The sequence below is a fragment of the Vitis riparia genome, chromosome 19 (assembly GCF_004353265.1).
Source record: "Vitis riparia cultivar Riparia Gloire de Montpellier isolate 1030 chromosome 19, EGFV_Vit.rip_1.0, whole genome shotgun sequence".
Classification (NCBI taxonomy): domain Eukaryota; kingdom Viridiplantae; phylum Streptophyta; class Magnoliopsida; order Vitales; family Vitaceae; genus Vitis; species Vitis riparia.
Genome location: NC_048449.1, coordinates 19,164,335 through 19,177,380, shown reverse-complemented (window position 1 = coordinate 19,177,380; position 13,046 = coordinate 19,164,335). Strand labels below are relative to the sequence as shown.

The following is a 13,046-nucleotide window of genomic DNA, read 5'->3' as shown; positions in this document are numbered from 1 at the left end:
TCTTGAAAAACACTTATTTTTTAGGTCTTCTTTTTCTTAATAATTTCTCTTTGGCTTGATTTGTCTTTGTGATTGCCACTTTGGAAATCTTCTTGCCTAATCACACTTGAAATAGAATCATTAGTTTTAAATCTTGTTTTGTTATCATCAAAACCGAGATTAACCAAACCTTGGTTTCACACTTTTTACCTTACTCACTATTTATTTCAAGACCAGGACTTGGGGAAGATGATTGGACTTGCTAAGGAATGGAATGAGCTATACTAGCTTGAGACACCAAGCAAATCATTCATGTCTTTTCTTTATAACCACCACCTTTTCAATAAAGAAAAAAAAACTAGATTCATCAACTAGACTTGGACATTCGTATTTAGAACTCTTAAGATCTTAATTCCTTCTCTATTTAGGAAATTTAATGTTGAGATCTTTCATTGTGATGTATGTGAACTCACCAAACACAAGCATTTAATCTTTCCCACCAATAATAAAAGAAGTTCAAAGTCTTTTCATCTAATCCTTAGTGATATTTTAGGTCTTTCCCTTATCCCTAATATATCTAGGGCTTATGTCTTTCATTCTTGATTGTAATAGGGTATCTTCTTATGTGAACACAAATCTAATGTGAGTTTTGTTCTCTCAAATTTCCATAATAGATAAAAAAAACCAATTTGGTATTTCTATCAAGAGGTTTCGGTCCGACAATGATAGAGATTATTCCAATCAAGTCCTAACTCCATACTTTCAATATGAAGGAGTAATTCATGAGTCATCATATGCAAACACCCCACGACAAAATAGAGTTGTTGAGAGGAAAAATAGTCACCTTCTTGATACAACATGAGTTTTTTTGTTCCAAAAATATGTGCCTAAATCTTATTGGGAGAAGTTGTCCTAACCACCACACACCTTATAAATCGATTACCTTTGAAAGTCTTAGGTTTCAAAATTCCATGGAAATACTCTCAATTTTCTGATTCGCCTCCAGTTTTCCCTTCTAAGTTCGTCTGGAATTCTCAAGTCCCTTCAAAGTCAAGTCCTTTGTCTGGTTGGTGCTCACAAGAAGGTTAATACTAATGACTTGCTACAGTTGAGAAGACCCTACAAAGCACTTAGTCTCGACATTTGTAAGTTGTGCATGAAGCATGGAGAAACAGTAGATCACCTTTTTCTCCATTGCTCTTTGACGATGGGGTTGTGGCACAAATTATTTCAATTAGCAAAGACGGATTGGGTCCCCCCAAGGAGCATCTTTGACATGTTATCTACTAATTTTAATGGTTTTGGATCTTCTAAGAGAGGGATTGTTTTATGGCAAGACGCGTGCATCGCTTTAAAGTGGGTGGTGTGGCGGGAAAGAAATGCAAGGATTTTTTAGGATAAAGCAAGGAATTCAGAGTATCTTTGGGATTCTATTCGTTTCCTAGCTTCTCTTTGGGCTTTTTATTCTAAGGTTTTTAAGGGGATACCTCTTAACGTGTTATAACTTGATTGGTTAGCGGTGTGTAATCCCAATGGGTTGGTCTAACTAGAGAGTTCGCTTGTTTTTTCTTTGTATTTTTATATTTGATTACTTTTAGTTTTGTTTTTCTCTGGTGGGAGGATTCCTCATCCTTCTCTTGTACTCCCTTTTTATCAATATATTCCTTTGTCGTTTCCTATCAAAAAAAATAAAAAATAAAGCCCTTAGTCCTGATATTTGCTTTTTGTGTATGGAGAATGGAAAAATGGCAGATCATTTTTTTTTTTTTTTTTACATTGCCACATTGACTTTGGGGTTATGACACAAACTATTTAGAATAGTTAACTTGGATTGGGTCCCCCTAGGAGTATTTGTGACACGATGACCATCTCATATAAGGCTTGGGGAGCTCCATGATAGGCATAGTTCATTGGCAAATTACTTGTCTTGGGTTTTTTGGGTTTGTTTGGCAAGAAAGAAATGTTAGGATCTTTTAGGACAAGGTGAGGGCTTGAGAGACTCTTCGAGATCTCATTCCTTTCTTTTTCTCCTTTTGCCTCTTGCTAGCATTTAAGGATATTTCTCTTGATGTGATCCAGAGCAATTGGTATTCAGTGTGTAGATCAAAAGGTTTAAGGTAGCAAGCATAGAAGCATTCCTCACGTTTAGTTGTTTTTCTATATATTCTTATGTGGTACTATACTGATGTTTTAGTATTTTGGAGATTTCAAACATACTTTTTGATTAGTTCATTGTATTTTGGGAGAATTCCTCATCCTTCTTTTGCACTTTTTCTATCCATATTTAATACATTTTTGTTTTTTATTGAATAAAAAGGAATATTCTTTTTTCTTTTTGTGATTCTGACCTCCGCTTTTTCGTTCACTACATTAACAAAGAAGTTGAAGGATTTGGCGTCTATTTAATATATTTTTGTTTCTGATTGAAAAAAAAGAATAGCCTTTCCTTCTTTTTATGATTCTCACCTCCACTTTTTCATTCACTACATTAACAAAGAAGTTGAAGGATTTGTTGTCTACTACCCTCTTGCTTTGGTTCACAATTTGGCTTCTAGAGTCGATGACTTTTGAGACTAGACTAGAACTCTTCGTGCAAATACTCTACCTTTGTTCATGGAATTGTTTTGTTCGCAACATTAATAAAGAAGTTGAAGGATTTGGTGTCTACTACCCTTGCTTTGGTTCATGATTGGGCTTCTAGAGTCGGTGACTTTTGAGAGTAGAACAGAGCTCTTCATGCAAATACTCTACCTTAGTTCATGGAATTCATGGAGTGCTTGCTTTATAAAATAGGAAATTTTTAATCACCTTCCCATGCCAGGCATCAATCAAATTTTAAAGTCAGTCTGAACAACATAGTCCTCCCTTGAGTCGGATAACTAAGCTGTAGCTTCATGTCATGATTCTAATATTGGCTTTCAATTTGTGATTTCTGAGTGCTATTTTGATTTCCTAAGGTCATAATCTTTAAATAAGAAATTATGTCAAAAATAAAAAATGTGTTCAAGTTTGATATATCATTTTGACTTCTATGATTATCCCAGATCTTCAAGTTGCCCATTCATAAAATAATGTATGCAATTTTATCAATCAATCCATTTATTAACATTGACACTTTGCACATTTTTTATTCATTTCATGTTGTAGATTTCATTAAATAATTGACCCATCACAAAAATGATTTCTTGCTACTTGAAAATGTTCTTACTTCTGGAGTTTTTTTTGATAAGTAAGCACAGAATTCATTAAAAGAGGCAAACTAGCCACAAAGTATACAGGGGGTAGACAAGGCTACTAAGGCCTCACAAGCAAAAACCAAAAATAAACCCACCACCTTATCTGGAGGCTAACCACTCCAGAAAGCCTATGAGGGAATGCGGCTCCTCTCCAATATACAATTTAGCCCAACCCCATATATTACAAACAAAAGAATATTTAAGTCTCTGAATTGCTAACTCCCCCCCCTTTAAAACCTAGTATATTCCTCTCCTTCCAAACTGTCCAAAAAATAAATAACGGAATGGAATTCCAAAGTTTTTTCCTTTTTTTCCCCACAAAGAATCCCTCCAACTAAATAAAACCTCCTTTACAATTTCTGGAAACACCCATTGAACCTCAAACAAACCCAAAACTAAATCTCACAGCACTCTAGGCACTGTATAATGTATGAGAATATGATTTACATTTTCCTCTTCACAACCATAAAAAAAACAATGATTGGGGAGCTGCCACCCTCTCTTCTGGAGTCTATCAAGAGTCATAATCTTCCACCAAGCGGCTTCCCACGCGAAGAACACAATTTTAGTTGGGACTCTCTCCGCCCATATTTTATTTTTTGGAAAAACGGCCGTCAAAGGGCTATCCAACAGGCTGTATGCTTCCTTTACTCTAAACTGCCCATTTCTTCCTTCCTTCCAAAAAACCGAATCTTCCTCCAAAGTTCTTACTTCTGGAGTTATTCAATGATTTATTTCGAGCGTGCTATGGTCTTAATTTTTTGACCTATTGGAAGTTAAAATTTTAGTTGAGGCTGATGTCTCTTTTATATACTTTCTTTTCCACTTGGTGTTTTTCCACTTCATTTGGCTGATCTTAGCTTCCATTATGACAATATCGACATCTTATTTACTTTGCTAGTTTTTCTTGTTGATACTTCTGTTAACTGTTCTTTTTATTTTATTTTTTTTTAAAAGTTATCAGTATGGTTTATCTCATGGAAACTAATTGCAGCCATAATTTTGATCCTATGTGCAGTGGTTTTCAAGGTATATATGATGTTGAGCATTTTATTGCGGTACTGAGGTTTGATGTACGGATTGTGGAAAGCATTCCTGAAACACGCAAAAATGGGAAAACCAAGAAGATAAAAGCTTATCAAGTAGGATATTAACATTTGGTTTCATTAGGTCCATCAAGTTTGGAGCATTTATCATTTCTTATTTGAGATATTACATTTTTTTTCTTTTTTTCCTTGGTGGCTCAGCTTCGCCCCCTAGAGATGCCCCCATCAGTTGGTATGCAACAGATGCTCTGAAGAAGATGAAGGAACCATGGTGCTATTTACCTCACTCCCTTTTCACACCGTTTGGCAGAAGAAATTGACAACCCTGAATACCAACGCTTGAGGTGCAGAGTTAATTATCATGCTCTCAGATTTAAGCCACATATTATGAAGTTAAGCAATACAATAGTCAACAAACTTCGTGCACAAGGTCACTTCATGTCAATACATCTTCGGTTCGAGATGGATATGCTTGCATTTGCAGGGTATGTTCCTTACCTTAGCATATGGGATTTAGGAAAATTTTCATTCTTTTTTCCCCTTTTTGTTTGGTATGTTCATGATAATTGGAGTTTGAGGGTTAGAAATCTATATTTGGCATCTTGCAAAATCATTCATGCATTTCGCATTTGCGTATATATGTTCTGTTAGAGGGTGGATGGAAGAAATCTAATAATCTCTTGCCTACAGCCTCTATTATTGAGAGTAATAAGTGCCCCTCTAGTCACTCATAGAGCAAGTTTGTCAAAAAAACGATACAATCCATACGAAACTAGATATAAAGTACAAGGAGACCCATTCTACCTATGTTGTTGAGATTTTCCATGGCCTCATTGTTCATTGAGGTTGTATTTGGACCTTCTCGCGCTTGTGCTGATACTGGATGATAAATATCTTGGATAGGTTTGATTTACTTGAGGATACTGTTGTGGTTTGTTAATGTTATAATAGAACAGTGTTCTATAATAACCATAGGTACTTTGAAAACATATTATTTTTTTTATAAAAGAATCCATTGATGAATGGATGAAAGGGAAAAAAGAGAAGGCAAACAAAAGTCACCCACTGAAAAGATCTAACAAATATCCGAGAAAGATCTCTTTTCTTTCTGCCATCAGAGCTCAAGAAGCAGTATGCAGCCTGTGCATTGACTACTTCCTGCTCAAGACACTGAACTTCTGTATATAGTATATTTTTATGGGAAATATCCTTGGAAATCTCCACCAATGGGGATGGAACTAAAATCATGGCAATGGGGAAAAAGAAACTGAAAGTGAAAAAAGAAGAAAAAAAAGAAAAGAAAGAAAATTGTTGGAGTGGACAATATACATTGTGGGCTCAAATCCTATAAGCTTAAGCTTTTAGGAAAATTGGTTGTCTAACATGGTATTAGAGTCTCATATGATGGGAGGTCGTGTATTCGAATCTTGCTGCATGTTTATTTCCTCACTTTATCGAGCCCACATGTAAGCACAAAAAAGGGCTACCCATGAAAGAAAGTGTTAAGAGTACATGATATACATTGTGGGTCCTATCCTACAAGCTTAAGCTTTTAGAAAAATTGGTTGTCTAACAAAAACCTTAAAGCCTCTCACTAAGGCCTTCTAGGAGTTGCACTGGAAGAAAAATAATGAAGTCTTACCATTGAAAATTGCAAAGTGTGCAGAAAAATTGGTACTATTCATTATTATCTCATTTTAAATCAATTACCCTAATCTATGGCTTTGGAAAATCCAAAAAAATTAACAAACTACATAAAAAAAAAAGATACCATATATGTAGTAGCTTATTTTTTTTTGATAAGTATATATATAGTAGCTTATTAAAACTCCTAATTATTTCCTAAAACTTTTAAAACATCCCCTTAAAATAAAAATAAATAAATAAATGATAAAGACTTTTAGAAAATGAAGATTCCTTAAGAAAATAGAAATTTTTACCGGAGGAGACTTTTTAAAAAATAAGACATTTGAAAATATGAAAACTTCTTTCAATGAGAAATTTGCAATATATACTTCCTAAATTCTAGATAGGACCTTAATACCAACCACTTACTAATCATGATTTTAAAGAAACTTAAAATTTCCATAGGCGTCTTTTTCTTCCTTTTATTCCTTTTTGTGAGTAGGCCTTGGAAACTTATCCTGATCACCTCTCCTCGTCGATTAAACTCAAACCTGTACATTAAGGCTGATTCCCATTCTTGAAAAGCTATAAAGAGGCTAGAGGTTCCAAAAAATACAACCTTATAATCCATGACCCAAGCTTCCTCTTTTCAAACCATTGACAAATTTCTACATGAAGAAAACATCCTTCAACACCACTCCTACACAATCCAATTAAATCAAAATGTACCTTGCTTCGCTATGGACGACCAAATCTTGTGCACAAAATCTTGCAATACATTCCTAGTATCCCCTAAAATCCATGTGTCTAAGGGAGGTAAAGCATATCTTTTGAGTCTTCCCTTCCAAGTCTGCATTTTATACAAGGCACAAAATGCATTCCTTATACAACTACAATGTGCAAATTTAGATCAAAACAAGGGAATTGATTCCTTTACATGTACCCATGTTGCTGAACAAATGCGACAAGTGTGATCAAGTTCAAAGTGTTATGAGGGGAAACTTACTAATCAAGGCGTGAGTAGTATGGATGAGGATGGGTAAAGCTCATTCCCATAATCTTACACTTGTGACTTGGTAAACATGAAATGCAATCTAAGTTCTCGAGGGAATGCAATTTCAATACTGATCTCTCTCTCTCTCTCTCTCTCTCTCTCTCTCTCTCTCTCTCTCTTGGCTAAGGGATGGTGGTTTGGGGGCTAGGGGGTTGGCTAGTAATGTAGCTCTCTAGGAGATATGGGGGGAAAGTGTTGGTTTGGGGTGGATTCGAAATCCTTTGAGATCTCAAAGGAGATGGTTGAAGGAAAAATAGTTGGTTTGATTGCAGAGAGGGGTTGGGGTTTTCCTCTTGGATCAGATTTGGCGAGAGAGGCCTTGTTTGGTTGTTAGAGGGGGTTGAACTTTGTTGTGACAACTGTAATAGTAAGCTTGTTAGATTGGAGTGGAAGGAAGGGGGAAGGGTTTTTAAGTTGGAACTTCGAACCAATAACGTGGGAAGATTCTTGCAGTGTTTGGTTTTGTTGTCTGAGGGGAAGAGATTTGCCTTAATTTTCCCATAAGGAACGGGTGGTGGAGGGGGTTGGAAGACTTTAGCAAGTAAGTTGAGGAGCATTGGTGTTATGCTAGCAAACAACTCTTCATAGTTGCCACAAGGGATTGTTTGTCAAAGTAGGATGTGTGCAAAAGAAACATCACACAAAGATTTTTCTTATGTAGGTGCAATTACTAGTGGTAAGAAGTCAATGGGAGAGGCTATTTGGATCCAGGACAGGCAAGAGGATATAGAGAGTAATTTGGAGTGTTTGATGCATTGTCGTGTGGGTAGCTAGGATGTTTTTGTAGATGATGCTCCAAATTTGGGTTCACTAAGTTCGTGGGTTAGAAGCAACTAGAGTTTGGTTGGGAATCTTCATCTAAAGTGGTTGGATTGTGATGTGATTTTGTTAGTTTTTGATACTGCTGAGGGTGTTGTTTTGTAGAAGGAAAGAGTTTGAAGATGGATTGGTGGAGCCTAGAAGCTGGGTGTCTCAAGGAAGGGGCCCCTACTAAAGAAACTTGGGTAAGAGTTTCTAGGCTTCCTGTGGATTTGTGGGGAATGGAGTTCTTTAAGAGAGTGGGTAATGCTTGCGAAGGTTTTGTGACTATAGATGTGGAGATAGTAGAGAAACAACATTTACACTAGGTCAGAATTCTAGTTTGCTCCAATGGGAAGAGGATGTATGGGCTCTTATATGTGGTGGTAGGGTCTTTAGCCTACACCATTGAGTTATGGTGGGGGTCTCCACCGAAGTTGTTAGGGGTTTCATCAATGGAGGATTATAGGGTGTTGGAGGTCAGGGACAATTGTGAGGGGTGGCCATGTGTGACAAGAAGAGTGGGGGTAGACGTTGGGAATCATGGAAATTGTCAAGTGGCATCAACATGGCCTTTGCGTGTCGACCTAGCTTTAAAGGGTGCAATGCCCTCTACTCGCAACAATGCTTTGGAGACTAAAGGAGTTGGGTCAGTGGGCAGAGACTCAAGCTCTACTTCTCCTTCGGGTTGGGAAAAGGGAGGGCCTAGCCTTCCCATTGCTCTTTGCGCTAGCCCGCTTTGGCTTTTGAGTTCTTTGTTTTGGGCTAGGTCTTTTTTGTTGAGGGCCCTTGCTTTTGTAGACCCAGTGGTCTTAAGAGGCCCCTCATACTCTCTGGTGAAGGTTTGGGGGTTCAGAAGCTTCCTCCTGATCCTTGCATCTTGTCAACTGCTTTATGCCTTGAGTTTGGTTCACCTTCTACTGATGTCGCCCTCTTGGTTGAAGCAGAAGGTTTAGTGAGTTTGGGTTCATTTTCTGCTTTCTTCTTGGGGGGTAGGTCTCTCGCTCTGTCTCCTTCTGCTTTCTTCAAAGGTTTAGTGCTCTTTGTACACTCGGTGTCCTTGGTAAGTCTTTTTGTTGTGCTTTTAATATATTTGGTTATTTACCTATCAAGGAAAAAAATATTCCTTATACGTCTTGTACATTAAGCTTTCACTAACCTAAAAAATAAATTGGCCCACAAGATTGAGGGAGATTGAGGGTTAAGATCTTTCTTTTATTTTCCCTCCTTATAATTAAATAAAAGGTCATTAGTTGGTGTTGGTCTGCCATATGTCCTAGGAAGGGTGAATTGGATAGAGTCCCTAACCTCAAGAGTTTTTGCATGAAACAGCAACTCTCGGGACCCTTGCCATTTCCTCTAATAGTCATGATTTCCGATACATAGACTCTTCAACTTTGCTGACATGATAAGACAAGATATGTGGGGGTGGGTGTGGGGATCCTTCTTGGATATTCCTATCTTGATTTGGATATTCACTATTTTTTTTTTTTGTTATATCTTTTCTAAAAATATGGATAAAAGAGAAAAGAAAGAGAACATTGTTTTTGTGAAGAACGCCTTAATTATTTGCTTCTAAATTCACTTTCAGTTGGTATTTTCTCTTCATTATGTCATATATCAGTGCCATTCAAGATCATTTTTCAGCCAGACTTCTATATCCTAATATTTGAGATGTGAAGGATCGGATATCTAGACACACATCCACACTTGACACCTACACCCAACTCATTTAAAATAGGTTATAATTATAAAAAATTCTTTCATCTTTCCTTATGGTTGTTATTCCTATAAATAATATGTCACTAAAAAACTAAAAAACCAACAAATTATTTCTTTTTCTTGTACAATATATAATTTTCTTTAATATTTTGTTATCTTCTTCTACCATTTCATAGAGAAAAATACTCAAATTTTTAAGGTTGTAGAGACCCATGTGAACAACTGTTGGAATAAGGATTATAGATGAATTTTGTTCGGTTGAATGGAGGCCCTAGTGGAATATTTAGATCGGTGTATTGTGGGTGCTCTTGCCTTGTTTTCACCTTAGATTTTTGTGGATCATGACTCTTTATTTTCTGGAGGCTTAGCATATGGATTGGTGGTAAGTTCTTGGTTTACCCACATGTGAATTCTATTATCTCAGAGTTTCCTTTATTTTGCCCAATAATTGCTGATTGGGTCGTGTTTCAGCTTACAATTGGAAACTGAAGATCCTACAAATATGAATGGTGATACTCCTTCCAATGGTCTTTATTGTTGTTATAATGAACTCTTGCAGATGCTTAGATATCTTTACCCCTGAAGAGCAACGTATATTAACCAAGTACCGGAAAGAAAATTTTGCAGCAAAAAGACTTGTTTATCATGAAAGAAGGGCCATTGGAAAATGCCCATTAACTCCAGAAGAGGTAATCTTTTTTTTTTCTTGGTTTTTTGCCCTTTTTTTCAAGTGCCCTCCTGTCTTGTTGAAGTTGTGCATTTGCCTTGATTGCGTACTATTATCCATGCTTGACAGTGGATTCCTGTAAAGGAAAAGGCATTTTCTAAAAGGAAGCTGGTTTGACTGTAGAAGTAGAGTTGCCTTGTGGCTTCTCAAAGTCAATGAAATTCACTATTTTTGAACAAATCTTTTCCCAAATTAAAAATTATTGGATGTTTCATGGCCACAATCTTTTCTTTACCTGGTGATACTGGATCTTTAAAATCTGGCGCCATTTTAGGGATAACCTGATAAATGTTAGGGTTTGTTATAGCTTGGTTTAAGGGTGATTAAGAATTTGGTTAAGAGGATTTAGCATTAGAATAAGGGTTTTGGGGCCTGTTTTGATGATTTAAATGTGTAATGTTTTCTAGAACTACAAAACAGTATCTAATCACAAAATTCAATCATAGAGAAGGAAAAGGGAGGGAAACAAATATCTAGGTAATCATGCCCTCAAGGCCAAAGGTTAAGCTGAAAATTCTCACTGGATGGGTCATCCTCCCAGCAGTGTTGATGTCCGCCCATTCTTCTTATTTATCCATTAATTGAAATAGCCTTTTCCCTTTATTCAATAGTAAGGTAATGATAATACATGAATTCAACCATTACAGCAGCAACCAACAATTCCTGTATTTCTTCTCTCAATCTCTTTGTTTCTCCCTCCTTTAAAAGAGTTAAATGGAAGATAACTAAACCCTTATTTTGTATTTTTATGAAAAGAAATAAAAACCTCGAGTGCTATACCCAAGAGACAAGACTTAAAAAACATACATGCCAAAAGCCCAAAACTCTTTAACCCATTGTATATTGAGGCGTAAACTATCATAAAATATTATAAAAAACACGAAAATGCCAATGCTCATCAAAACTGTTGAGTATTTGGAGCTTAAGCCTCAATAGCTGGGAGGTTGGAATCCTCAATAGCCTTTTAAACACTGAACTTAAATCAGAAAAGAACCAAAAAGTTCGAGCTGATACATTGTAGCATTTGCATGAACTGGGCTGCTATTGTAATCTTAACCATATTGCATAATAGCAGCATGAAGATTAATGGCACGGTATTTAGTTTTTTTCTTCTCCAACTTTGAATATAAAAACTATTAACAATTGCATCTTAGAATGATGCAACTAAGAAGCCAAAACTCACTTTTTCCAAACTAAAAAGGTTGAGTGAAATGCTGCATCCATTAATGGAATAACATCTTGTGAACTGTGCAGGCATTTGTCGCATGATTAAGAATGTGAATGCTAACTGATTTTCCCGATGGCTTATCTCAGATACTAATTTCTCTCAACTGCAGGATATGCATGATGATTGTGATCACAATCATTATCATCAACAATGAAAGCATGCCTCTATCTGAGGATTATTTGTAACAGTGATAAGGAACGAACAATTGGTGTCATTTCCATGATTTTAATGTTATTCCTTTTCTCACTGCAGGTTGGTCTTGTTTTACATGCACTAGGGTTTGACAATTCTACCAAAATATACCTTGCAGCTGGTGAACTGTTTGGTGGGGAGCGATTCATGAAACCTTTTCGAGCTCTATTCCCACGCCTTGAGAACCACAGCAGTGTGGAACCGGCAGATGAGCTTTTAGAGAACTCCCAGGGCTTGGTAGGTTCTGCTGTGGATTACATGGTTTGTCTGCTATCTGACATTTTCATGCCAACTTATGATGGCCCGAGCAACTTTGCCAACAATCTCCTAGGTCACCGACTTTACTATGGATTTCGGACCACACTTCGGCCTGATAGGAAAGCTCTTGCCCCAATCTTCATTGATCGTGAAAATGGGCGGTTGGCGTTTTGAAGAAGCTGTTAGGCGTGTGATGCTCAACACAAATTTTGGTGGACCCCACAAGCGTGTCCCACCTGAGTCTTTCTATACAAACTCATGGCCGGAATGTTTCTGTCAAATGTCACCAAAGAATCCTGCTGACAAATGTCCACCTGAGAACGTTCTGGAAATCCTAAACAACCGCTTGGAGAGTGAAATGGGCAATGGCTTTGAATCAACAACCACATCAAATTTGACAGTGCCTACGGAAGAAGAACAATGATTTGCCTTAACTTATTAATTGAGGTTACTCTATTTGACCAATGGTGCAACCTTAAAGGCCAAATTAGAGAAAGGAGTGGGCAACTGATATCTCATTCAGCTTTCAGGTATTCCTCTATCTGGATTCCTAACTGGTACAAATTAGCTTTCTGGAGTCCTTGAGTTGCTGGTATAGGAATTTGCTCTATAGTTTGTAAGATATCAAAGATATCCACAGCTGTTTCATTGTTTGTCATGCTTTGTGGATTTACAGTTATATATCCTTATTCCGCCGCATCATTTAATGGCTGCAGGTTCATGCTGTCTGGATATTGAACCAAAGATGGAAAAGTTCTACACCGATACATTCATTAGCCAAAGATTTCAAAGCACAGAATTATGTTTAGTGATATGTACTTCATATCTGCTAGAGCTGTACATTTGCTACTTGAAGCCGGTTCTGTAAATCATCTGCTTAGCTTTACTATATATTTTGGGCTTAAAAAAGAGAGCATTACTACCCCTTGTTTTAACATGACTTTACACGCACGGGGTGTGTTTGGTAAGCCTGGCCTCACCTGACTAAAGTTTAATGTTGTTACATTATTTTTGCCGCATGGATGCCCTACTAATGAAAGAAAATAAGTTTGTATTGAGAGTCAACATAATCATGCTTTGTAGCATGCCAGGTGCCAGTATAACAAGATTTACTGCAATGGAGAATGGTTGCGGCCGAGGCTGAGGCCAATCGATAGCATATCCCCACAATAGTAGTCTA

At 36.9% G+C, this 13,046-nt stretch overlaps 1 pseudogene; it reads left to right on the top strand.

Moving 5' to 3' along the window:
• Nucleotides 1–4,180: 4,180 nt before the first annotated feature.
• On the top strand, nt 4,181–12,931 carry LOC117908291 (annotated as a pseudogene).
• The last annotated feature ends 115 nt before the right edge of the window (nt 12,932–13,046 follow it).